We start from the raw sequence: 19878 nt of genomic DNA on the forward strand, positions 1-19878 counted from the left end.
AATGCAGGACTAGATCCCAGGACCCTGGGATCATGACCTGAACTGAAGGCAGCTGCTTAACCGACTGAGCCACCCAGGTGTCCCACTCTTTATTCTTCTGGTGTTGTTGGTTTATTTTTATTATTTTTAGCCATTCTAATAGCTAAGTAATGATATCTCTTTGTGAGTGTATATGTGTGTGTGTGTTTTCTTTGCATTTCCCGAATGATATCTTTTCTCATGTTTATTTGACACCCATATATCCCTAAAACTTCTTTGGTGAAGTGTCTGTTCAATTGTTTTTTCCATTTTTCTCTTGGGTTTTTTGTTTTCTTTTGTCGAGTCTTCCAGGTTCTTTATGTATTCTGGATACAAATCCTTTTTCAGATACATGATTTGCAAATACTATATCCCAAGTCTGTAGCTTGTTTCTCATTCTCTTGACAATGTCTCATCTCATTTTTTTTTTAACTGCTGATTATTATTCCATTGTAAGAATTTGTCATAATTTATTTAGCCAGTCTTAGGTCCATAGACATTGATGCTATTTCCAAATTTTTGCTATTACAAACTGTATTTCCATTAATATCCTTGAATTTATGGTCTTTCTTTTTTCTAAGAGAGGGAGAGAGTTGGGTAGGGAGTAGAGGTGGAGGGAGCCCAGCGAAGAGCCTGATGAGGGGCTCGATCTCAGAAACATGGCATGAGCTAAAAAACCAAGGGTCAAAGAACAACTGATTGAGCCACCCAAGTGCCCCTCATGGTGTTCTTTCTTTTTTATTTTATTTTATTTATTTATTTAACAGATAGAGAGAGAGATCACAAGTAAGCAGAGAGGAGACAGAGAGAGAAAGGGAAGCAGATTCCCCACTGAACAGAGAGCTCGAAGCAGGGTTCGATCCCAGGACCCTGGGATCATGACCTGAGCTGAAGGCAGAGGCTTAACCCACTGAGCCACCCAGTCACTCCTCATGGTGTTATTTCTAAGAACAACTTGTATTTCCTTTCCCATGAACTGTCTGTTACTACTTTTACCCATTTTTCTATTGGGTTTTAATCTTTTTGGAATTCATAGGACATGTTCTAAAATTTGTCTTTCTGGGGTGCCTGGCCGGCTCCATCAGAGGAGCCTGTGACTCTTGATCTCGGGATCACGAGTTTGAGCTCCACATTGAGTGTAGAGTTACTTAAATAAATAAAATAAACAAACTTTAAAAAATAAAATAAAGTTCGCCTCTCTGTGCTTGAGATGCAATTTCTTTTCAGTTTGTCATTTGTTTCTTTACGTCCCATGATTATACTTTCATGAAGTCAGAAGTGTTGATCTTTTAAGTCTTCTGAATTTTGTGTTGTAGTCAAAGGGTCTTTTCCCACTTCTCTCAGAAATTCTTTTGTTAATTTTATGGTTTCCCTCGTTCCACTGAAATTGTTGATCCATCTGGTATTTTTCCAGGTGTAATATATGAAATATTTAACTCTTTTTACCCCACAGACACTTTGTAGTTGTCCCAAATCATTGACTGCACGAAATCTGTTTTATCTTCATCAATTTGAAATACCACCTTTATGGAATACTAAATCCCTACCCTTGTTTGGGTCTTTTTGGGAATTTTGCTTCTGCTGATTTGTGGAACTAATTAGACACTAGTACTTACCAGGTTGGTGTGGGGTTTTTTTTGTTTGTTTTTGTTTTTTTTTTTTTGTTTTGTTTTTTTAAGATTTTATTCATTTATTTGATAGAGGGAGCACAAGTAGGCAGAGGGGTAGACAGAGAGACAGAAGAAACAGGCTCACTGATGAGCAGGGAGCCAGATGCTGGGCTTGATCCCATGACCCTGAGATCATGACCCAAGCTGAAGGCAAATGCCCAACGACTGAGCAACTCGGGTTCCCCCCACCCCACCCTTAAGGTAAACTTCAAGCTCATTATTGGACTTGCATTCATGACCCAAAGATCAAGAATCAGGTGCTCTACTGAGTGAGCCAGCCAGGCACCCCAGTGCCTGTAGCAGTTTTAACTGGTACGACATGATAATGTGTTTATTACTTAGCCAGGCACTTTCAGAGAAGTTTACTTTTTAGTTTTTCCACAAGAATTTTACACTGAGCTCATCTAGTTCCAAAATAAAACCTTGCTTGTTTTTTAATTAGGATCTCAGTAGGGGCGCCTGGGTGGCTCAGTTGGTTAAGCATCTGCCTTCAGCTCAGGTCATGATCCCAGTGTCCTGGGGTTGAGTCCACATTAGGCTCCTTGCTCAGCGGGGAACCTGCTTTTGCCTTTCCCTCCGTAGCTCCCCCTGCTTGTGCTCACTCTAGCTCTCTCTCTCTCTCTGTCAAATAAATAAATAAATAAAATAAATAAATAAATAAATAAATAAATAAAAATTTTTTTTAAAAAAGGATCTCATTAGGGCGCCTGGGTAGCTCAGTGGGTTAAGCCGCTGCCTTCGGCTCAGGTCATGATCTCAGGGTCCTGGGATCGAGCCCCGCAGCAGGGAGCCTGCTTCCTCCTCTCTCTCTGCCTGCCTCTCTGCCTGCTTGTGATCTCTCTCTGTCAAATAAATAAATAAAATCTTAAAAAAAAAAAAAGGATCTCATTAGATGTCTGATATCTTAATGATACAGAGTCTTGCTAGTCAAGAACATATATTTCTATTTGTTCAAATCTTTTTCTGCATCCATCTGTAGAATTTAAGTCTTCTCTTCATATAGATTGTGTGTCGTTTTTGTAAAATTTATTCCTAGGAATTTTCTTTTCTTGTTGATTTGTAAATGATCTCTTTTTTGAATAAAAAATGTCGTGATATCAATATGTCATCATGATGTCATAAAAAATATAAATGACATAAAAAATATAATGATGTCATTCCATCTTCTAAGATACAGTGCTGTCCCTCTAAGATGCTGAAAGAGCCCCAGGGGAGCAGTTTACCTCAAATAATCTTGAGAATTACTCATCTGGATGAGCAAGTAGTTCTCAATCATATTTGCCCTTGCAACATATACTATGGGTGATTTTTTTTTAAAGATTTTATTTATTTATTTGACAGAGAGAGATCACAAGTAGGCAGACAGGCAGGCAGAGAGAGAGAGAGGAGGAAGCAGGCTCCCTGCTGAGCAGGGAGCCCGATGCGGGACTCGATCCCAGGACCCTGAGATCATGACCCGAGCCGAAGGCAGCGGCTTAACCCACTGAGCCACCCAGGCGCCCACTATGGGTGATTTTGACGTACACTAATCAACCCTACAGGTGCTCCTTGTTTTTTTAGGGACTCCAGCAGAGATGAGAGGCTGTGGTTCTTCAGTAGCTGATGGAAATGGATGTGTACCAGGCACTGTCTTAGGGGCCAGGGGACACCATCATGATCAAGACAACTTGAGTTCCTGCCCTCATGGAAGGTGATCACATAGTCCCAGCCGAACAGAGGAAACTCAGCAGATAATCGAATACTTATAAGAGTGCAGAGTTCTGCTAAGGAGCCGTGAGAGTGGAGCAGAGGTAATTGATCAGGTGTTAACATCCACTAACACTCACCCTGAGGCTTCAGTTTACTCACAAGCTGCCCACTCCCACATTACGTTTCCAGTTCTGACTCTCCTCTGAGCTCCAGACCTGCCATTTTCACTTGCCCAACAGGAGGCAGAGTCTAATCCCGCTCCCTTTGGATTTGGACAGGCTTACATCTTACTTGTAGCCAGGGCACTACAGCAGATGTGACTCTGTATGCTGTCTGAGGCTAGGTCCCATGAGGCAAACGCAGTTCTGCCTTGCTCTCTGGGACACTCCCTCTTGAGGACTTGAGGACTTCAGCTGCCGTGTGAACAGTCCGACAGGCCTGAGGCTGCCGTGCTGTGAGGAAGCCCATCGCAGGCCATGTAGAGACCCCGAGGACAGCCTCTGAGGCTCGGTGAAGAGGGAGAGGCCCAGCCAGCCCACAGGTGTTCTCTTACCAGTAGTCCAGCTTTACATTAGAAACCCAAGTTAGAAGAGCCTACCCGAATCCTTTCTAAATTCCTGACCCGTAGATTTACAAGAGATGATAAAATAAGCCACTACATTTGGAAATGATTGGTTTTGTAGTGATAATAAGTAACATCTGGGCCATGTGGTTTTGTACATCTTCTCCTCCTACTGGGAACCCTTCCAGCACCTCTTTTGCCTAGTTACCCTGGACATACCCTTCAGATTTTTGCTGAAGCTACTACAATGCTTCAGCACGTACCATCCTTAAACCTTCAAACCTGGGTTCATAGTGCCCCCATAATACCATGTACCTTTTCTTCCTGTACCCGTCACAGTAGCATCTGGAGATGCTTTGACCAGGGTCTGTCTTCCTGACAAGTCTTCAGCTTCACAGAAAAGTATGCAGTTACGCAGTAGGCCAGGTATGGCAAACTTGAACGTCACCAGGAACGAGGACATAACATAAACGAGAGACCTGGGTATGGTGGGGACTGCAGTGACCTGAGAAGTATGTGCCCACCTATAGGGTGTAGCTGCCACTCCACAGGCTCTGTGCAGCCAGATCTGCTCCATTTTTTTTTTTAAAGATTTTATTTATTTATTTGACAGAGAGAAATCACAAGTAGATGGAGAGGCAGGCAGAGAGAGAGAGAGGGAAGCAGGCTCTCTGCAGGACTCTGAGATCATGACCTGAGCCGAAGGCAGCGGCTTAACCCACTGAGCCACCCAGGCGCCCAAACTGCTCCATTTTTAAAGCGAGCTACAAAGCCACGTTATTATTACTATTATTTTTTTTTAATATTTTATTAATTTATTTGACAGACAGAGATCACAGGTAGGCAGAGAGCCAGGCAGAGAGAGAGGGGAAGCAGGTTCCCTGCTGAGCAGAGAGTCCCATGTGGGGCTCAAACCCAGGACCTTGAGATTATGACCTGAGCTGAAGGCAGAGGCTTAACCCACTGAGCCACCCAGGCGCGCCCTATCATTTTTTAGAGATTTTATTTATTTATTTATTGGGGAGGGAGAGAGAGAGAGAGCGCTTGTGGGTGCATGCGTGCACACATGTGCAGGGGGGAGGGCAGAGGGAGAAGCAGACTCCCTACTGAGCAGGGAGCCTGAAGCGGGCCTGGATTCCATGACCCTGAGATCGTGGCCTGAGCCAAAGGCAGACGCTTAACCAACTGAGCCACCGAGGTGCCCCCCAAACCCAGATTATTATGTAAGTGTTAGAATCGCAGTAACTAATTAAAACTAAAAACACAGAGGGGCACCTGGGTGGCTCAGTTGGTTAAGCGACTGCTTTCAGCTCAGGTCATGATCCTGGAGCCCCGGGATTAAGTCCCTCATCAGTCTCCCTGCTCAGCAGGAAACCTGCTTCTTCCTCTGACCTCTCCCCTTTCATGATCGCACGCGTGCTCTCTCTCTCTTAAATAAATAAAATATTTAAAATAAAATCACAGATGAAAGGAAGTAAAACAACAAGCTGAAGAGTTAATACTCCTTGGGCTTTGTTTTGAGGGGGGTTGTTTTTGTTTTTCCATCAGGTCAGCACAGATCAGGCACGGGGGTACAGGTTGGTCAGACAATACGTATGACCCCTTCAGGTTCAGGTGGTCCCCAGCCACCTGACCACGGGGCTGTTCTCAACATTTTATTTTTTGAGAATGACTCTGAACTTGCTTTGTGTAATCAAAGAGTTATATTGAACTGAGGCCTAGGTTAGCTGTGGGGCTAGCTAGGTTCAGGAGTGGGTCACTTAGGTTTGTTTTCTCTTTGTACTGTGAGTTAAATTCCCTCCTACAGGCCTGCAGACTTCTTGACTCTTGCCAAATAATAAAGGAATTATTTATTTTTCTTACAGATCAAGGTGGAAATAAGAAACTGGGACCATTAAGTAAATTACATTGAATTCTCTCTGTTCCTTCCTAGAAGGTAAATTATATGCATTTTTAACAAGGAATGGGAATATGCAAATCACATTAAAACCCGTGAGAAGTTGATTTTTATCTAAAAATTATACTTTGTGTTACTATGTATCTGTTTAAAAAGGGAAAAGGAGGGATCAAGCCATGAAAAACATGGAGGAAACTTTGCATATTAGTAAGTGGAAGAAGCCAACCTGAAAAGGCTACAGACTGCATGACTCCAACTACATATCGTTTCTGGAAAAGACAAAATAAGGAGTTGGTATAAAGACCAGTGACTGCTAGGAGTTGAGGGAAGGAAGGGGGAGGCAGTACCCTAAGAACATGTGACCCCTGGAACCACACCTGATTGGTCACCAGCAAGAGCAGCTCTAGTTTAGGCGGCTCACAGCTGCACACTTAGAACTTAACAATTTTTTTTTTTTAAATACTTTATTTATTTATTTGACAGAGAGAGATCACAAGCAGGCAGAGAGGCAGGCAGAGGGAGAGGAGGAAGCAGGCTCCCCACTGAGCAGAGAGCCCGATGCGGGACTCGATCCCAGGACTCTGAGATCATGACCCAAGCCGAAGGCAGCGGCTTAACCCACTGAGCCACCCAGGCGCCCCAGAACTTAACAATTTTTAAGAGTCCTGTCATTCTGCAGATGGGTAAGATGAGACAGGGTATCAAGCTCTACTAGTTCCCATGTCCACTGGGTAATACAGGAAATTGCTCTTTCTTAACTAAGGGGGAAAACTGAGGCCCAGCTGTATCAGGATCCAAACTGTGGAGTGGAGTAAAATCCAAATTGGGATTAGGGGGAAAAATGGATCTCTCCTTCAATATATGGAAGGAGGGAAATAAGTTGAGACTGGAAGTCATCTGCCCATCACTTGGGTTCCCACAGATGATAGTAAAATGGGTCAGAACATTCTTTGAAGAGATTGATTGTGCAGGGACCTCAGCTTCAAATTTAGAGAAACCCCTCTGTGTCTGCTCCTTTACCCAGTGAGCTATGGGGACCAGACTTCTTAAGAGTTAGAGAAAAGAATTCTTCTTTAGCAGAGGGCTGGACAATATCTGACTGGTGCTTTACCACTGTCTTGGACTGGCACTAACCAGACAGTGAAAGTCCTTTGACCGTTTTTCATATCCTGAAATTCAATCTTATTGTATTTTACAAGAAGCAGAGTAAGGAGGCCTGGTCCAGAGAAAAATGTCATCTGGGCCAGGAGCAAGGTCCCAAGCCATGTTTGAAGAGGCCCCTTCAGCCACAAGACCTCATATCATGAACTTAGGCAAATTAAACTGCCTTGCCTTGGCAAGAAAGAGCAATAGCTAGTTGAAAGATACTGGAAAAAAAAAAAAAAGGCAGAGAGAGAGAGAGAAAAAAAACCCCAACCATTTCTAAAGAGTGGGGAAGTAGTCCCAGAGTGAGCAGCAAAGGGAACGCCTGGGCATCTACAGCTCTTCCCGTCACTCACTGTTTCCTGGACCTCCCACAATGCGCGCATTTTTCTTTGCTGAGTGTGATTCTGGAGGTCCAAAATTCTCCACCATTAAAGCCCACCCCCCTATAAGCGTGCTGCTAAAACCACTGAGTTTATCCAGAGCTGGGTGAAAGAAACAGCAACCTGGCACTCCTCGCCCTTAAACTGACTGTAAAAATTACTGATTTTATTATGTGCTTCACCCTCACTAGAACATAAGCTCTATGAAGGCAGGGATTTTTTTTTGTCTGTTCTCTTCTATATTCTCAACTCTCGGAGCAGTAGCCTGCACATAGCAGGCATTTAATAAACACGGAAGAAGAAACTAGGGGAAGGAGCGAAAGAAGGCACGGAGGCGGGAGAAAAGGAAGGACAGCGAGGAAAACGGGAAGAACGACGGGAGGGGGGCGGAGTTAAGAAGTCCCGCTCAGCCTCGTTGCGGGTCCCCGGGAAGCTCTCAACTCCCAGCAGAACTACAATTCCCAGCAGGCCCCGGGGGCCAGGACGGGCCGACGCGATCTAGGCTAGACCGGGTTCCAGCCCGCCAGCCTCCCGGAGTGCCTTGCGAGAGCGGGCGCCATCGCAGCGCCCGCCGGGACTTGTGGTTCGGGCCGCGGGTGGGGGGTGGGGCCGGGTATGGAGGCGGGCGGGGGCCGGGGGCGGGCGCAGGCCCCTCCCCCGTCACTTCCTGCCGGGCTGCGGGCGCCGGAGCGGCTCTTCAGCGTTTGCGCCCGCTGCCGCCGCGTCTGGCTCGGCTCCCCCTTCCTCTGACCCCCCTCCCCCCGGCCCGGCGGCGCCCGCCTCCTCAGCGGCCACTCCGCCTTTTCCCTCCGCCGTTCCCTTCCTCCTCTCCCTTCTTCCTTCCTCCTTCCCCTCTTCGCCGCCCCCGCCGCCGCCGTCGCCGCCCAGGACCGCCGGCCGGGGGACGAGCTCGGGGCAGCAGCCAGGTGAGGCGGCCGGGCCGGGCCCGGCCTGGCGGGGCCCGCGCGGGCGCCGCGGCCGTGGGGAGGGGGGCGGCGGGTGGGGCCTAGGCCTCGGCGGGCCCGCGCGCCTGGCCTTCTTCCCCGGGCCTCTGTCCCGCCCGCGGGGCCTTCCCGGAGGAGGCGGGTCCTCCCGCGCCCCCCGCCTCTGGCGCCCCGCGGCCTGGACCCCAGGAGCTCCAGCTCCTCCACCCCTTGCTGGGGCCGGAAACAGGTGCCACGGCGCCTTTCCTAATTCCTCCTCGTGCGGGGGGGGGGGATGCTGAAGTTATGCCTGGGGCGGGGGGTGGCGTGGGGGTCCCCGCTTCGAGTCCCTGCTACCCGGAGCGTCTAAATCGCAGTCACATCTGGAGCGTAGTGGTTACGAACACAGCCCAGGTGTCCAGCACGGGTACAAATCCCCGCGCTACTCCCTTAAGCAAGTCACTTAAACTCTTTGTGTCCTGGTGGGAGAAAAAAAAAAGGGGGGGGGGGCTAATGCGGTTCCTGCCGCTTCAGGCTGTTAAGGTTCCGTGAAATGGGGCGTGTGAAGCGCTTATCAGAGTGCCAGACCCACAGCGTGTCCCAATAAACCGTCTGCATAATTTATTAGCGTGATATTAAGGTATAACTTAGTGGGTCAAGTGGGATAGAAGTTGACCTACCTACCCGTTTGGGTTTTCTTTGAGGCAGAAATGCGTAGCTCGCCCACCGCCAGCGCCGGGCTTTGTTTTGGGTTGTTAACATCTGAAAGGGGCGTCCGTTTAATTGGGACACTCTGGAAGTGGGCAGTCTGTAAAAGATGCTGTTATTTCCATCTCCTGCGCTGAGCCAGCTACAAGATTTTCACCAGCTCCCTCCGTGTGAGCAACCTGTCCTTTTTTTTTTTTAATTTTTTCCCCTTCCCCTGGCATCATCCGGCTTCTTGTTGTCATTTCATTTCTGGGAAAGTTGCTGGCAGAAGCTTTCCTTGAGTTCAGCAAACCTTTCTGGAGCACTTGCTCCGTGTGTCAGGCTCTGGAGGGGGCGATGTACGAAGCTGGCAAAAAGTATGTCTGTCCTTTCTTGCGTTACATCTCTAACTTCTAACTTTTTTTCACTGCAGCTTTGCTTTTATTCCCTCCGTCCCTGTTGGCCGAGTTTCCTTTTAAGCCCTTGCCCCACCTCCGTGTTGCAGTATTGCTTATGTGGAAGTTTTCTTCTGTTCCGGCGAAGATGTGTGCTTCAGTCTGTTCTGCCTCTGTTCTCTGGCTGTGGGGACGTTTTTAAGGTCACTTTCCCTTCTGCTTGTAGCTTTAATTGTTTAGAGGGTGGTGGAAAGAGAGTTAATCCGGGTTTTTGATTGATCTTGGCCTTTCAGGAATCAGTGTGCTTACCAAATATAAATTACGTTGCTGCTTGTTGAAGTAAAAACTAAAAATACAGTTGGATTGTAGAGGGAGCAGTTTCCGTTCTCCTGGTGACAGGTGGGATTTTTAAAACAGCAACTTTATTTAAAGAGACTGAATTTCTTTTAATTCTTTACTTAGTTGTATGTGTGTACCTTTCCTTAAGGAAATGCAACTCATGGGGGACCAGATTTACAAAAAAGTAGTGTGTGTGTGTGTGTGTGTGTGTGCGCGCGCGTGTGTGCGCGTGTGTGCGTGTGTGCGCGTGCGTGTGCACGCGCGCAACTGAATGAGCCTCTTGCATGGCAGAGTTGTTCCAGGTAGTAAATTTCTTTACGAATTTAAAGCTGGTTCGATTTACACCTGTCTCTCAGTAACATGTAATGTGAATTGGACTGTTTTTGATATTTTCCTATAATTTTCTGACAGTCTTACCGTCATTTCTAGTTTAAAATCTTTGTTTGGATGACTCTTCAAAAACGCCTAATAGCTGTACAACAGCATGTCTTCTGCCACACGGAAAATTGTAGTGTTGGGGAAATGATGTTTTAATATTGCAGTCGATAACTTTTTTAAAAAAAACCTTTATTATGGAAAACATGGAAAAATTGGATAACTGTAGAGAACCCCCATGGATTGGTCACTTAGCTTTGACAATAATTAACTTGTAGCCAAGGTCATCTTGTTTCATGAGGTACCTCCTACCCGAAACTGGGTTATTTTGAAATAAATCCTAAACATCATATAATTTTACAAGGTTATCCCAGACTGTTAATAGGTCACAAAATTTACTTTTAGTGGAATCATAGTTCTCATTTTGTTTATTGGTCTTCTCATCTCTGTTTACACAATTATTCTACAGCAGAAAAAAAAATGAGCCGCCGCATTAGCTCTTGGTTCAGTGCTTATCCCACTCAGTCATATCCAGAATATTGCCTTGCTTTTTTTGTGTACAAAAGCAACAGTTCTTGAGCTGTTAGTGGCTATAACCGAAAAGGAATCGGAAATACAGATGTCCCTAAGCCTGTTTTGGTGGAGACCTACCTGTTAAACCACTTATAATGGAGAATAACTGTGTGTCAAAGTTAAACTGCAGTTAATAGTTCTTAATGAAACCTTCAAAGTTTCTTTATGGTAGTTGTGTAAATATGCTGCTATCACGTTAGGTTAAGAATTAAATAAAGGATGTTTGATTTCAAAACTCTTGTAGAATTATGTTCAGTAAGTATGAATGAATTTCAGAACCTAGATGCTCATGTTTTTCTATCTTGTCTGAAAATAGATTTTTGCTAGAATTGAAGTTGAGAGGAGTATTACATTTGTCACTGTTACTTAATTTTCATATTGTTGGTCATGTACTGTTTACATCTTTTCGACAACTGTAATTTGCTTTTAGATTATTGTAATTTCAGTTGTAGGGTTACTTTTGTGCTTGATCAGGTGTAGTGAAAATGTATGTTGTGTTTTACTACAATCTGGGAGTTGGAGAGGGATGTGCATACCTCTTAAAATTAGAAAAAAAAAACTGGTATCTAAGAAAGACCACAAAATGTGCTTTATTTAAAAAAATGCTTGGTGCTTCCCAAGAGGCTTAAAGTCAAACCTTTTTAAGTATTTGGAATTGTTACAATAAATACAGTTTGTTCAGACTAAATTGCTCTCTTTTAAGATCCAGCCAGAAAACCCATTTATATACAGATTATTTTAAGTTTAGAAATGAGAATGACTCATAGAACTTTCCCCCCTCGTTTCTGAAGTCTTATCCATTAACATTATTCTGAGTGTAATCGTTAAACGGTGGCCTGTACTGTGCTGTTTCATCCAGTCTCCCCTCAGTAAGACAAGGAAGATATTTAATATAGGAAGCACAGAGTGGCTCTCAGTCTGCAGGGCAACTTTCTCTCTTTTGCCCTTTTACTGGATGGAGTGAAAGTGAAATTCACCAGCATAAAAATGAAACTTTCATGAAAAAGGCATCTTCTCGTTGGATGTCATAAGTCAATTCCAGGGACCTTGTTTTTATGAGCCTCCACACTGGATTGTCTTATTGGCTGTCATATTTAGTGGCACAGAAGTGCTCAGTTTGGGGAAATGTAAATTCTTCCCCCTCAAATGAGAGCTTTTGGGGCACCTGGGTGGCTCAGTGGTTTAGGCTGCTGCCTTTGGCTCGGGTCATGATCTCAGGGTCCTGGGATCGAGCCCCGCATAGGCCTCCCTGCTCCGCAGGAAGCTTGCTTCCCTCTCTCTCTCTCTCTCTGCCTGCCTCTCTGCCTGCTTGTGATCTCTGTCTGTCAAATAAATAAATAAAATCTTTAAAAAAAAAAAAACGAGAGCTTTTGAGGTTGCTTTCTTTCTCTCAGAATGGGATTCTGGAGCGTTCAGAAATGTTTAGAGAATTTTTTTTTTTTTTAAAGATTTTATTTATTTATTTGACAGACAGAGATCACAAGCAGGCAGAGAGGCAGGCAGAGAGAGAGAAGAGGAAGCAGGCTCCCCGTGGAGCAGAAAGCCAGATGTGGAGCTCGATGTGGAGCTCCATCCCAGGACTCTGGGATCATGACCTGAGCCAAAGGCAGAGGCTTTAACCCACTGAGCCACCCAGGCGCCCCTAGAAAATTTTATGACAGATTTTTGTTTCACACTAGACCTTTTGGTTCACTCTAAACCTGTAACAGGTTGTTTTAAATTGTAAACTTTTGGTGACTGAGACCTTTTTAGCTAACATCCTTCTGGTATAATTTTCGCTAAGCTTTTCCTTAAATAAAACCTTATTAAAATCAAGATTAAGCATTTATTCCGTTCCTTAAAGTATAATTTACGAGTTAGAGATTGAGCTAGAAGACATGTTATTTGCTATCCTTATTTTTCTCTGACATTTTATTATGAAAATTTTAAACATATAACAAAAGTTTAAAGAATTTGACAATATGCCTCTTTATCTACCACCTGCTTTCTGCCGTTGACATTTGACTCTATTTGTTTTATCATGTCTGTTCCATTTGTCTGTCTCTTTGAATTCATTAATCCATTTTATTTTTCAGTACATTTCAAAATAAATTGCAGCATCAGCACACTAAATACTTGAGCATACATAGCCACCACAGTGAATTTTAAATTGAGGCAGCTCTGTAAGGTGTTTCTAGACCTTTAAAAGCCAAGGGCTTTGTGGATTTTTGTTTCCAATTTTGCTTTGACTCCAGAACTTTTTGCTTTTTTGAAGAAATGTTTAATGAACTTTTGCAACAGCGTGTGCTTATGTATAAATCAAGTATTACAAAGCTGGAATAATGTTGGCCAAATCCTTTGTTCTCACCTACTAAAGAGATAATAGGATTACAAATATATAGCTATGTTGATCTTAACAAATACTACTGGATGGTTGGCTTGGAGATCTGTTTTGCTGACAGTTAAATGCTCTGAACTAGAAAACCTTACCAAAGAAAATTGTTACTTAAAAAATGGTAAAATGAGGAAATTACTGCAAAGAGCTTAATTTTTAAAATATGTACATTCCCAAAGTAGTGAATAAGGTTGATGTAAAAGTGATTTATATTCTCTAGATAAGAGGAAGTAGAAACAAATTCTCTGCAGACTTAATTTATATTTTCTGTAATGTTCATTTATTTGTTAAAGGAGTATTTTCAGGGGACTCCTTCAAAGTATATTTACTGAAAGCAGAAGTAGGAAAATCTATCCAAGAAGGTATTTGCTTTCGATTAAAAATTAGTCTTATGAATATTAAATTTGTAGCCCATCTGCTTCTGTTTAATCTGGAATCTAATTTAGAGGAAAAGTGTGATGACTTTGTGAGTTTATAACAGTAATGAAGCAAACCAGGCTATTTTATTATAATATGATACAGAGGTCATAACTGTTCTGAAGATTTTTGTTATGTCTACCAGACTACAAACTCTAAAAAAAAATTTAAGTGCCATGGGGTCTTTGCCTAAATGGAAACTGTTCATTGGATTGTCTCTGTAGTTGATATAGCTTTGGAACTGGTTGCCCAGTGAGTGGGTTGATTTTAGTAAGCATGTTCTCTGTTCCCATTTAAAATGTTTTTTACAAGTGGTGTGTAGCTATAAGTTTATATTTATAGATGTTTATGTGGCTGAGGACAGGATTAGTAAATTTGCTGATAATAATACTTGGTACTATTTATTGAGCTCTTAACATGTGCTAGGTAGGTTAGGATTACAGGGTGAGGGTTACTTGATGCAGGAAAGGAATCTGAAGGGTCAGATTGAATTTATCTAATGATGTAAAAGCTGCTGTTCAGCGAGCTCTTCCTTGGTGCTAAGAGTTGAAGTAGACGCTTTATGTTGTGTTTCTAATACTGGAAAATGTCTCTGTCGATGTCAGTTTATAGTGGCCATGGATACTGAGGCGTGTCTGGGAGACCAGGTAACTGGAGTGGGGTCCTGAGCTCTTTCCACTGAACCATACTTCGTCTCTAATTATGCTCAAATGCTTTTTGTCTAGGGCATTTTTTTTTCTGTGTGTCACCAGTGCTTCATCTTAGCTAGGATAATTTTTTGTTTACTAGAACATCAGACCAATTTGGAAAAAAGTCTATTTCAGTAATATGTTTTTAAAATGAACTCTACTCATCATTCCCGTGAAATAGACTTAACAGGGTAATTTTGTTGTGATTGCTACAGCCGCATTAAAACTTGTAGGTTGACTCAAAGGTTTTTTGTGTGGGGGGGTACTATTTAGAAGTAAATGGGGCGGAGGATACTTCAATAGCCTGTGTGTTGTAGGAGGCTTTCCTCTAAATTGTTGCTATAATTCTTCATGAAGTTTGTTAAAAATGATTTATAAACTATATACAAGGTTGTTAAGAAAATTAGTTTCTTCACAATTTTAATATTCCGCTGTTGGATATGCATTCACTAAACTTGCAGTTGACTTTATAGGACTCCGTGGTTATTGCCCTCTTTGCCTCCCAGCAGTGTCTAACACCCGTTTGCTGGCTGATGATATTGGAAATATTTCATGTAACTTTCAGTTTGGTATTAAACTGCCTCCTGAACATTTTCTTTTTTGCTTTCTTTGAATCAGTGTTCACCTGAATAGGAAGCCTCTTTGGTTCTCCACCCAGGCAGTAGTCCTCTCTTAATGGCTAGTTTTAAAAGGCTGGATCAGTGCAGGTACCTGGGTCGTTCAGTCCTTAAGTGTCTGCCTTTGGCTCAGGTTGTGACCCAGGGTCCTGGGATCGAGCCCCATGTCGAGCTCCCTGCTCTGCCAGAAGTCTGCTTCTCCTTCTCCCACTCCCCCTGCTCGTGTTCCCTCTCCGGCTGTCTCTCTCTGTCAAATACATAAAAATCTTTTAAAAATTAAAATAAAATAAAAAACAAATAAAAGGGGTGCCTGAGTGGCTCAGTTGTTTGAGCGACTGCCTTCAGTTCAGGCCATGATCCTGGAGTCCTGGGATCGAGTCCCTTATCAGGCTCTTTGCTTGGCCGGGGGTGTGTGTGTGTGTGTCTGCTCCCTCTGCCCCTCCCCCTCTCATGCTCATGAGTGCGCGCTCTCTCAAATAAATGAATAAAATCTAAAAAAACCAAACAAATAAAAGGTTAGATCAGTGAAATTAAGCCTGCCCATTGGATTTGGGGTTTTCATGAGATGGTGTGTAAGTTTCCATTCTGTGTTTTAACCTTAACGGAGGTGACTGTGTCGTCTGGAATGACATACATACATACATTTCATTAACCATGAAAAGGTGTCGGAAATATGTCTTTTCTGGGGGTGAAGTGAGCACATTCTGCTTCTTATTGTCTATATTGGCTGCCCTCAGGCACGAGCTTTTAGATCTAACCAGATCTTGGCTGATTCTCTCCCAGTTTTACTTTTTGAAGTCCATACTTTTTATAAATTAAAATTAACTGAGGCATGAATTTTCTAGTCTTGCAGATTCCACCCTGATACAAACAGGGCCATTGTCTGCTGATGTCATTGTGATTTTGTACAAAATGCTAGGCAGTCCTTTCCTCTGTCAGAAAGAAGATAATTTATATGTAATGATAAGTCTGATTATGCCTGCAGGCTTATGTTCTTTGTTGCACAATTTAACCAACCTGCTCACTGAAGCTTTTTGACCCTTCACCTAGATGACAGTCAAATAGAATTAGGTAACTAAATTCCCTTTTTGTTTGTAGTATAGTGAACCTTTGCGGTCTGGAACATTTAGAGCATAACTACTGCTGGGTACTGATTTCCCTCTTAACAGAATTTACCTGTTTAAGCACCAAACATAAAGAATAAAGTAAACATTTTTTGGATAAAGTTCTTCCTAATTTTGCTGTTTTTTTCTTTCTTAAATAGTGTGTTTTGGACATGATTTATGTTATTTTATAAAACCAGTTATAGTATACCCTAAGAAAGTGACATCTAACAGCGAACTTTGATATGAAATATTCTGCTTTGCAAGCATTTCACCTGTATTACCAGCTAATCCATTCAAGCAGTACAGTTAATATTTTATTAATCATATGAAATTGGTGGCAGTGACTCCATTTAATACAATAAAAGGTTGAAGCCTCTTAACATATTGAATAAAACATTTATTATTCAGCTCAGCACCAGAGTTGGACCCAAACTCAGATCTCCAGCCAAGGCTTTTCTCTACCATAACCAGACAGCCCTATGCTAGCTGGTTTGCCCTTATCCTAAATCAGCATTTTGCCGCCAAGGGGTCTTTCTGTTCTTATGTGTCTTCTTTAGTTATGTTACTATGAGTTAAAATGCCACTGTGAATTATTTACTTAAATTTGTGTTAGGTTCAAGGGTATTCTTGTATTAGCGTGAATTCCGCAAGGACAGGGACTGTATCTTACTTGTGCACTGCATTCTCCCTAGAGTCTAAAATACTGCCTGCAAGTAGTAGGTGTTCAGAAATTATTTGTTGAATGAATACAGCAATGAATGTAATTCATCTTTTGCATTCTAATATGTTTTCTTGAGTGGGAAACTAAAGGAGTTAGGCATAACCCCCAGTATGTCTTTACCACTGCTTGGAGAAAATAAGTGCTATGTAGCTACCCTGGTAATAATCATAATGGCTTTAGATTATCCTTTGAAAATGGTTGGGGGGTTTCAGGAACTGCGTTGGGTCAGGGGAGGTGAATGTGTATATGAGTGTCAGCTATCCTTGTTTTGTGTGAAGATGTCTAAAATCCAGGTGGTTACAAGCTGCCGTATTTCTCCCCTCTTCCTTTTTCCTTTGCTGTAAAGTTGTTTGTGGTTGTTTCTTACTGTTGTCATTGTCTGACTCGAGCAGCTCCCTTTTTCCATTCTTAATTTATTTATTTATTATATTATAATTTTTTAAGCCTCTGGGTTGGGCTAAAAAAACGTAGATACCCAAACCTTCCATAATTGTTCAGCACAGAGGGACTTAAATTGACAGAAGCCCCTAAGAGTAGAAGGCATGAGCTGTCCTAGGTGGTCTTAGAAATGTCGTTGGGCTGCTCAGAGGCCTTTTCCAGGTTCCATTCATGCTAGTCTTGTGAATGGGTGAGATTATGGAGCAACAGACTTCTAGACTGGGAAGTTATTAGTATACTGTTTACAAGAAGGACTCGAGTTTAAAACACCGTGAAACAAATTAGAGTGTATTGTTTTATTTCTGAAATTGTTTGGACAACGAACAGCTACTTTTATCTTCTAAGTCACAGTAACAGTGAGAAATTGAAATAAGTTAAATTATGTTGTTAAAAATGCAAAAGGCATCTCAAGGTAACGAACGAATCGTCTTTGTTACTGACTACAGTTGACCTGTGAGCAATGTTGGTTTGAATTGCGTGTGTCCATTTATTTATTTTTTTTTTTTTAAAGATATTTATTTATTTATTTGATAGAGATCACAAGTAGGCAGAGAGGCAGGCAGAGAGAGAGGAAGGTAAGCAGGCTCCCTGCTGAACAGAGAACCCGATGCGGGGCTTGATCTCAGGACCCTGGGATCATGACCTGAGCCGAAGGCAGAGGCTTTAACCCACTGAGCCACCCAGGTGCCCCGCGTGTGTCCATTTATATGCGGATTTCTTTTATAAATACAGTACAGTATTGTATATGTGTTTTCTCTTTGTGATTTTGTTAATATTTTCTTTTCTCTAGTTTTATTGAAAGAATATTGTATATAATACATATAACATAAAATGTGTGTTAATCGACTGTTTATGTTATTGATGAGGCTTCCGGTTGCCAGCTAGGCTATAGGTGATGAAGTCTTTGGGGAGTGAAAAGTTATACATGGATTTTTGACTGTGTGGGGTCGGGGGGCTAGCAGCTCTAACCCCTGCATTGTTCAAGGATCACCCGTACTACCCTTTGAAAAGGAAGATAACTCTAGATAAATCAGATCTGGGAGTTTGAGAATTAAACTCTAATGTCGCCTGAAATCCAGTTCTAAAGAATGATTATGGTTTGGATTTACTAGAGGTAATGTGCTTTTTGTATTTTGTAATTTAATATAAGAATGTTTGTGTATAAAGTACATTTTATACTGTAAATTTTATAAATATAAATGTAAATTTTATACTGTGTAAATTTTCCCATGCAGTTGTATTTGCATGACCAAGTATATGGTAAGGACATTTATGAATAAAATATTTAACTGGTAGTTAAATGAGGGAAAAACCATGTAAGTTTAAAAACCATTTGTGTGATCAGACCGTGTATGATGCCCAGTTTCTTTCTTTAAAATTAGTTTCAGGGTATTCATCTCTCTCTTGTGGTCATATCTCCACAAGTACTCTACCCAGTTCCCAGGCATTTGTGTCTTACGTGGATGCTACACAGTGTGCTGCTTCAAGCCCTGACCGCGTGTTTTCAGAAACCTCCCTACTTGTAAAGCCTAGGTTTCCCCAAAACTTGAGCAGTATATATCTTCATTGTCAGAAATTATCTACTCTAGTAAATTATTGTTTCTTATTTTCTAGGAGTTTCCTAACCACATAACCTCTCAGAACCGAACCAAAACAGCATTATTCCTGGAGCACTTCTTTTTAAAGGTACACATAATTTGGCTCTGTAATTTCAAACCTGTTCATAATCTGTTATTTTTGAATTCTTGAATGACTTGTATGGAAAATTACTTTTACTTCTGGCTGGAATGTTAGAGAAATAGAAGAAATTGTATGCAGTCTGAATTTCTTTTTACTCTTGAGATTTAATTAGAAAGTAAATGCAGGGAAGGAAGGTTGTTGGCAAGAATGTAAAACCCTTTAGCCAGCACTGCCGTGTACTTGAAATGTCGAGACGTGAAAATTGGCCACTAGAGTTGTCATTAGACATAACTTGGTTGGTAAGTATCTTGCTCACAGCAGCTTTTGTAGGTTGCCTTTGATTTCTCAGATTGTTTATGTGAAACTTGGTTTTCAAACTTGTGGAAATAATCCAACATTGTTTTCTGTCATAAGATAGGGGTATGAATCAGTTCCATTTACTGCTGGCTGCTTGTGATCATCTAGACCAAATGTTTTTTAAGAGTTGAGGGTTTTACAGTTTTACACAAGGCACTGCAGAATACACTGCATCTGCCATTACTGCCTGTGTCGTAGCACATCCCCTCTGAGAGCTGAAAGCGCAGCACCATACCATCACGGAGGTAGTGAGTAGTGGACAGCTCAAACCCAACTTTCTTTGGGAATAAGGAAACCAAAGCATAAGGAATCAGAGAAGTTGTACCAGGCTCAATGAATGGGCTTACACTGGGTTTATTTAGTGCTTTTCTTTTCAAAGGAATAAACTGTTACCATACCAAGCCTCAGGATTTCTTCACTATTTTAGCTCTGTGACTGCTACAGCTGAGGCTTTGCTTTACAGCCTTTTACAGAGTGTTCTGGGGATACTGAGGCAGTCCACTGAGGCAGTCCACTGCCTGCCAAGAATTGGATAGATAATTGCGTCTGGTTTGGGAGTAGAACTAAAAGCCTCAACTCAGAAGTTTAATCTGATTTAACATTGTTGGATGCTACTTAGCAGCAAGGCTGGTTTCTTAGAAACTGGGTCTTGGCTCTAGTCTGTTTTGCATGAAGATGATGGTAGATGCAGTTGTGTTTCTAGGTAGATGGCACATGGTTACAGAGTACAATTTCCTTTTTCTGAAAGGAAACGCCAGTTAACTGTTACGTTGAACTAAGCCCCTTATTTAAGAATCAGTTACACAGTGCTGCTATGAATAGTCA

At 42.3% G+C, this 19878-nt stretch overlaps 1 protein-coding gene across 11 annotated transcripts in view; it reads left to right on the forward strand.

Moving 5' to 3' along the window:
- The first annotated feature begins 7971 nt into the window (after window positions 1-7971).
- The window catches only part of STAU1 (staufen double-stranded RNA binding protein 1), a 56823-nt gene continuing 44916 nt past the window's right edge, over window positions 7972-19878 (forward strand). For 2 of the 11 annotated variants that reach the window (XM_045082113.1, XM_045082118.1), the window contains exons 1-2: window positions 7992-8288; window positions 18631-18702. The gene's annotated coding sequence lies outside the window, so the exon portion shown is untranslated. Of the gene's footprint in view, window positions 8289-18630; window positions 18703-19878 lie in introns of all 11 variants that reach the window. The other 9 variants (XM_045082112.1, XM_045082108.1, XM_045082109.1 and 6 more) reach the window with 9 other exon arrangements.

This window comes from Mustela putorius, unplaced genomic scaffold (assembly GCF_011764305.1).
Source record: "Mustela putorius furo isolate JIRA1106 unplaced genomic scaffold, ASM1176430v1.1 tig00000592_pilon_pilon_pilon, whole genome shotgun sequence".
Lineage (NCBI taxonomy): Eukaryota > Metazoa > Chordata > Mammalia > Carnivora > Mustelidae > Mustela > Mustela putorius.